General features: G+C 44.0%; 1 pseudogene; it reads left to right on the top strand.

Moving 5' to 3' along the window:
• The first annotated feature begins 2,132 nt into the window (after nt 1-2,132).
• LOC102820707 lies at nt 2,133-3,267 on the top strand (annotated as a pseudogene).
• Nucleotides 3,268-8,116: the final 4,849 nt, after the last annotated feature.

Genomic DNA, 8,116 nt, shown 5'->3' on the forward strand with positions numbered 1-8,116 from the left:
GTCTTTGAAAATTTCATTACTTTGTCTTCTCCAGCTGGGTTTTGAAATTTTCTGTTTAGCTTTTTTACCTCCTCATTTCTTCCATTTGCTATAGCTTCTCTGTCCTGAAGAGCAAGCTTCAGCATCTCTTCTGACATAAACTTTGGTATTATTTTCTTTCCTGTCTTTTTAAATGACCTTTTGCTTTCTTCCCATATGATGTTCTTTTTAAAAAAATTTACCTGTGCTTTATTGACTATGCAAAGGTTTTCGATTGTGTGGATCGTGACAAGCCATGGACAATATTGTGGAGAATAAGCATTCTAGAACACTTAATTGTGCTCATGAGAAACTGTTTCATATACCAAGAGGCAGTCATTCGAACAGAACAAGGGAACACCAAATAGTTTAAAATTATGAAAGGTGTACATCATGGTTGTATTCTTTCACCATACTTATTCCATCTAAATGCTGAGCAAATATTCCGAGAAGCTGGATTATATGAAGAGGTATGTGGTATCAGGATTGGAAGAAGACTCATCAACAACCCGCAACATGCAGATGACACAACCCCACCCACTGAAAGCAAAGAGGACTCAAAATACTCACTAATGAGATCAGAGACCACACAGTCTTCGGTATGGGTTGCACCTCAACGCAAAGAAAACAGAAATCCTCACCACTGGACCAATAAATAACATCATGATAAATGGAGAGAAGATTAACATTGTCAAAGACTTCATTTTGCTTGGATCCACCAACAACACTCATGGAAGCAGCAGTCAAGAAATCAAACAATGAATTGAATTAGGCAAATCTGCTAAGCAAAATCTCTTTTAGAGTGTTCAACAGCAAAGATGTCAGTATGATAACTAAAGTACACTTGACCCAAGTTATGGTCCGTATGATGTTCTTGATGTCATCCCACAACACTTTTGGTCTTTGGTCATTAGTGTCTAATGCATCAAATCTGTTCTTGATCTCTAAATTCAGGTGGAATGTGCTCCAGGTTGCATTTTTGGCTCTTGTGGACTTGTTTTAATTTTCTTCAGCTTCAACATGAACTTGCATAGGGGCAATTGATGGTCTGTTCCACAGTTGGCCTCAGACCACTATGTCACCAAGAACTCCTTGACTTATAGGAAGAGCTCAGTAAATTATTAACTGATTGATGTTGCTTAGTTTTCCTAACATGTTAATCCCACATCTCTATAGCACTGAGAGTATTAAGAGATATGAATTCAATGAATTGTACATTAAAAAGGGGAAAGACGTGTATTCAAAACCCTAGAGTAAAATGGACACAGGGGGCCTCCCAGGGTGGAACTAGATTTTCTCCTTCAAGCCCAGCCTTGCTAATTCATATTGCCAGGACTGCCATCTCTTCAACCATCACAAGGTTCATGGTCCACCCCCAAGAGAACTGCTTCGATGGATTTCTGACAAGAGGTATTTAAAGACTTACTGTGAATTGTGTTAATTCAGGCAACTGCAGGAGTCTCCTCCTCCTCCAGCTTCCTTTTGTCTCTACTCATAGTTTGGCCTTCTCTGTCATGATGAAAGGTTTCTTGGCTGGCAAAAGTCATTTGCACTCATCTACTAACTTAAATTTTGTGGTTCAAACCCACTAAGTGACACTACAGAAGAAAGACCTAGCAATCTGCCTCTATAAAGATTACAGCCAAGAAAACCCTAGGAAGCAGTCCTACTCTGTAACACATGGAGTTCCCATGAGTTGGAATCAAGTTGAATGGCAGTGCGTTTGGTGTTTTGTTTGACATAATGTATCCCCAGCCAAGTCTCAAGAGAAAAAGTAATAGAGGATAATAGATATTTTTTTGATATTATGATTTTAAAGCAGTGGTTTGTTGTTGTTGTTAAGTGCCATCGAGTCAGGTCCGACTCATAGCAACCCTCTATAGGGTTTTGGGGGAGCAGCTGGTAAGTTTGAACCACTGACCCTGAAGTCTGAGGTCCAGTGCTTATCCCACCATGTCACACCAGGATTTCAAAGCAGTGGTTTGGTATACTTATATTTTCAAAATATTAGTGTTTGGGTTCTTCTTCACTTCTCGCTGTTAGCGCACCGGCCATGGGCAGCTGTGGGCCATGGTGTGGCCAGCCTGAGTCCTGCTGAACCTTCCGTGACTGCCATGGGCAACAGTGACTGCTACAAGAAGCAGATGCTGGAGCTACTGCAGTCGGTGGGTACCGGCAATGTGCACTGCGCTGACTCGGGGCTACAGATCCTGACTGGGCCTCTTACAAGCTGAGAATCTTCATTTGTCTGAATTGTTCTGGTGTCCATCACAACTTCCCTGATATCAGCAAAGTTAAATCCGGGACACCTGACTTCTGGGACGACAACCTTGTGGAGTTTATCATCCACAATGGGAATCTCTGTGTGAAGGCCAAATATGAAGCCAGAGTCCCTATTTTCTACTTGTCCCTCAGGCTGACGACTGCTTGATCTTAAAGGAACAATGGATTCCAGCTAAGTATGAAAGACAGAGTTTATGACTGATGGGAAAATCATCTCAACCTCAGGTAACCAAGAAGGGTTCCTATGGACTTGGGGAAGGGACAATGCAGAGTTCCTGAGAAAAAGGTTTGTTCTGCGGGAAAGAGAAGGCCTCCTGATGTACTACACTAAAGTAGAGAGTAAAGGCCCCAAAGCTGTTATCAGCATCAAGGACTTGAATGTTACCTTCCAGACAAAGGAGCTAGGGAATTCCCATGGGCTGTAGATCACCTGCAAGAGAGAGGCTCACATCAGGAACCTGTTTGTGTATCATGAAAGCAGGAAGGAGTTAGTGGACTGGTTCAATGCCCTTCGTGCATGCAGCCCGCTGCAATACTTAAAAACGTCCTTTCCTGAGCTTCCAGAATCTGAATTTATCACCAGGAAATACCTCAAACAAAGCTTCGTGGAAAAGACTGGTCCAAAGTAGCGAGAGCCTTTCAAGAAACAGTAGTTTGCCCTGGATCCTCAAGAGCAAAGACTGCTCTAGCACAAGAACCCACTAGATGCCTTTAAGCAGGGCCGGTTTTTTATCAGGAGCAATGAGCAGGGCTATGGCATCTATGAAAACCTGCCCAAGGGCATCCAAGGGAATCACTGGAAAGCTGGCCTCACCATCATTACACAACAACAGAGATTTGTCTTCACCTGCCCCACGGAGAAAGAGCAGCAGGAATGGCTAAAGAGTCTGCGGAATGTCCTGTCCACCCTTTACCCCCCTCAGCGTCCTCCCTACATCAACAGAGAGTGGCTGCAGCAGCAGGTGACCACTGGCCACTCAGGGCTCCTGATGGAGAGAAAGATTCTCCCCTTGGACCTGTTGCCCAGCAGAAGTGTCCTGCAATCAGCAACCATCCTAGAGTGAATTCTTCATGACTCAAGCTGTGGCCCTTATCTGTTGGTTCCTTGGTCCTTGTCCTACCACCCAGCCCTGCGATCTCTGGGGATCTGATACACAGATGGAAATACTTGCACTCCTCAAGGTCTGGGCCCAGGACTTCCTCATCTTAAAAAGGGAGGCATTGCAATGAGAAGGCACCTGCTGTATCACCAAGTAGCACTCTTGCCAAAAAAGGTTTCTGTGAATTAAGTTACGAGGAAAGATTCAGACAAATCCAAATTGAGGATTTGTGCAAACTAACTGTACTGGACTCAAAAAATGTCAAAATTATTAAAAATTCATCTGGGAAATGTTCTAGATTGGAGGCGACCTGGAAACCAAATGCAATTCATGATCCTTGATTGTTTTCCTGGATTATTTATATAAATATGGAGTCCTGGTGTGGCGCTGCAGGATAATGCCCTGGACTGCAAGGTCAGTTTGAATCACAAGATCAGCGATGACTCCAGACGCTCTTTGGAAACCCTATACAGGGTCACTATGAGTTGGAACCGACTCAATGGCACACAACTTCACACACACACATATACACACATATATATGGCAACCAGAGATGTATTATAAGATCGTGATGAATATGTTGTATTTGTGTAAGAGAATTCTCTTGTTCTTAGGAGATACATGTTCAACTATTCAGGGATTTTAGGGACAAAAATGTAACAATGTTTATAATTGGCTTTTGAATGGTTAAGCCCAAAAATAAAGGTACATGTGTATTGAGTATGCATAGGGTACACACATACATATACAAAGAGGCTTCAGAAAGTTAGTGGAACCTATCCATTATCTTTCAATTCTATTTTTTCCACAAATTTTGTGAAACTCCTAATCCAAAGGGTATTGGTCATATTGGCAGTTCAAACCCATCTGCTTCCGTAAAGTTTCACAGCCTTGGCTTGGGAGCACCCAGGGGCAGTTCGACCCTGTCCTGCAGGGTTGCTCTGAATTAGAATCGACTCCATGTAGACATGTAGATAAGACAGAGAAAGCAAGCAAGTCCGACTAATATATATATATATATATCGAAGTCAATTACCAGTCACACCAACCCTACATCAGACTTCTGAAACTGTAAATCTTTACAGAACAGACAGCCTCAGCTAACCTTTCTGTTAGCAGACCAATGCATAATACACAGCACACCACCAGGGCTCCTTAGTGTCTGAAAAAGGCAGTAAAAATGCACCTGATTTCCTGTTGTTGCTGTTGTTAAGTGCCATTGAGTTCATTCCAATTCATAGCAACCCTGAATAGGGTTTCCTAAGTTGTAAATCTTTAAGGGAACAGAAAGCCTCATCTCTCCTGCAGAGCAGCTGAGGGTTTCAAACTGCTGACCTTGTGGTTAACAGTCTAATGCATAACTCACTATACTACTAGGTCTCCACTGATTTCCTATGAGGTTTCAAATGTAGAATCTAAGTGTGAATCCACTGGTATCTCTACTCTTTTATAAACACATATAGCTTGCTCCCACCCCGGGGTTTTCACACCTGTTGACTTTATCCCCAGTGATGCTTTCCCCCCATATAGTCACATGATTTGTACCACAATGTATCACATCCATTGGATTGTCACTCAAAGGTCACCGTAACATTGTGGTCATACCTGGTCACACTATAAAGCAGCTTCCCTGCTCTGGCTCCGAGATGGTTGCTATCCCAGTCTCTCTGTCATATTTTCTCCATCTGACATACTATCTGTTGGTTTATTGTCAGCATTCCCCTTTTGTGTGTAAATTCCAAGTGATCAGAGACTGTCAGTTTGTTAACGTCTGTGGTCCCCTGTACTAACAGTGTCTGGTTAATACTAGACTTTCTATCTGTGAAATATGACAATTACACCTATCTGACTGACCTCATGAAGGTATCAAGGGACTAAATAATATAAAGTGTATCAAAGGGCTCCACCAGATTAAGACATACTTTCTTGTTGTTAGATGCTGCCAAGTAGGATGTGACTCATGATGACCCGTGTATAATAGAAAGAGAAACATCGCCCACCCTGCGCCATCTCCATGATTGTTAGTATGTTTGAGTCCACTGTAGCAGTTATTGTGTTGTTGTTGTTATGTGCCATGGAGTCAGTTCTGAGTCATAGAGACCCTGTACAGGGTTTCTGAGGCTGTAAATCTTTACGGGAACAGAAAGCCTCATCTTTCTCCCACGGGACAGCTGATAGTTTTAAACTGCTGACCATGAGATTAACAGCCCGATTTGTAACCACTACGCTACCAGAGCTCCTTAGTTATTGTGTTGTTGTTGTTGTTAAGTGCCGTCGAGATGATTCTGACCCATAGCGACTCTGTATAGGGTTTCCAAGGAGCAGCTGGTTGAGCCTGAACCGCTGACCTTGCAGTTCAAAAGGCTTTGCAGTCTGGCGCATTAACCCACCGCACCACACCAGGACCAGTTATTGTGTGTTGTTGTTGTTGTTAAGTGCCGTCGAGTCGGTTCCGACCCATAGCGACCCTGTACAGGGTTTCCGAGGGTGTAAATCCTTACGGGAGTAGAAAGCCTCATCTTTCTCCCGCGGAGAGGCTGGTAGTTTTGAACCGCTGACCTTAAGGTTCGCAGCCCAATTTGTAACCACTACGCTACCAGTACCTTCTAATTTAGGGTGTTCATCTTCCAGCACTATATCAAATGATCTTCTGTGGTGACCCAAAGGGTTTTCATAGGCTAATATTTTGATTTAGACTGCCAGACTTTTCATCATGCTCTATCTTAGTCTGGAAGTTTTCCTGGAACCTATCTACCATGGGTGACCTTGCTGGTGTTTGAAATACTGATGGCATAGCTTCCAGCAGCAGAGCAACATGCAAGTTACCTGAATATGATAAACTGATCTACAGATGGTGGAAAGCATGCTACACATGATTAATATTTAAAGATTTTAGTTGTTGGAAGCCCAGAAGCCATCTCCAGAACCCCAAGCTGTGAAGGCCCAGAGAAGGGCATTGACTTAGCAGTCACATGGCTCATTGGTGGCAACTCTCTTACTGTTTCCTAAGGTGTTAAGTCCTATAAACATTGGTAAGTTTCCCAGGCTTCTCAGAAAAGTGTGGCAGCACATTGCTCCCAGCCAGAACTGTTCTCATTTCAGGAAGTGCTTTTCCACCACCAAGTGCTATGAGTCTTACTCCAGGTGGGAATTCACTGAGTGTAATGAGCCAAGTCCCCACAAAACCCCTTGAGACTTCAGGCTGGCACTGAATATGAGCTCAGGGCATAGATTATTTCCAAATCCACAAGTGCTACCTTTATCTCAGAGGTAAATATTGGACAGGATACAGTCCCTTCCTAGTTCCCACTGCTCATGAAGATTCACGAAGGAGATGCTACCACCCCAGAACCCAGAACCTTCCTCCGAGTGCCTGTCCCCTCTGCAGAGGCTGGTAGAGACTAGAGGTATCCATCCACTTGCTGCCAGGAAAGTCCAAACTCCTTGATTACCTGGCTTCTATTTTAGCTTTGTCTTCAAACACGATGCATGGGTAGCTCAACACATTTGGTTGGTAACAAAAAGGTTGGAGATTTGAATCCATCTAGTGATCCTGGTATAATGCTGTAGGACAAGCACTGTACTGCCAGCTTCAGGGTCAGCAGTTCAACCTCACAAGCTGCTCCTGAGAAACTCTATGCAAGGTTGCTATGAGTGGGAATCTACTTGCCAACACTTAACAACAACAGGGAGCCACAGAGGAAAGGCCCAGTGATCTATAAAGTTGAAAGATTACAGACACTGAAAACCCTGTGGAACACAGTGCCACTCTGAAACATTTGGAGTTGCCTTGAGTCCACACCAGCCCAATGACAAGTGATAGTAAAATCAAATCCAGGCTGTAGTCAACTTACCTATTTTCGTCAAGCCGATTCTGACTCCTAAAGAATAGGACAGAGACTAGGACAGAGTAGAACTGCCACATTGGGTTTCCAAGACTGGAATCTTTATAGAAGCAGACTGCTACATTTTTCTCCCACTGAGTAGCTGGTGAGTTTAAGCTACAAGTCTTTCAGTTAGCAGGTGAGAACTTAACCACTGCATCGCCAGGGCTCCTGTGGTCACTTACCTTAAATCCACTCTCCTTACCTTACTCAACATCCCCATCTTCCCACTTTTCTCTCTCTGCTCCTTTAGTCTCTCCCCTTCCCCTACCCCCACTGCCAGTCCTTCAAACCCAGTCTACACCTTCTCCTGAAGTCTTCTCTGACCTCACCTACAGGAAGTGACCTCACCCTTCTCTGAAGAGTACTGATTTCTAGACATCATGCCCAGGATACAAAGGATTTTTCAAGCTTACTCCTTTCTTCAGACAAGTTTGGCCCCAGGGCTCTCGGAGCAGCTCTGGGTCCTAAATGTTGAATACAAAATTGCATCACACAGCAGCTCATGCTCAGTCCAGTCCACAAACCTCGGCAGCCATTAGACAAGGGGAAAAAGGCAGCAGAGGGAGGGACGTTGGAGGGAGATGGTCTAGGGTGAGTGGAGAGAGAGGGCTGAGTAAAGCAGGGTTAGGTTGACTGTCACGGTGCAGCTCTGTTACCACCGAGATGTGCAAGATTAAACCAGTAAGGCCTCCTCCCTACACCTCAGTGTCCTCATCTCTTCATAGGGAGCTGCACTGAGGTGGCATCCATAGGTGCCTGCTGCCAGGAATGAGAGACATGGGCTGAAGACACACTTCCTTTCTTTATAGCCAGAAACAACATGCTAAG

This window comes from Chrysochloris asiatica, unplaced genomic scaffold (genome assembly GCF_000296735.1).
Source record: "Chrysochloris asiatica unplaced genomic scaffold, ChrAsi1.0 scaffold00016, whole genome shotgun sequence".
NCBI lineage: Eukaryota > Metazoa > Chordata > Mammalia > Afrosoricida > Chrysochloridae > Chrysochloris > Chrysochloris asiatica.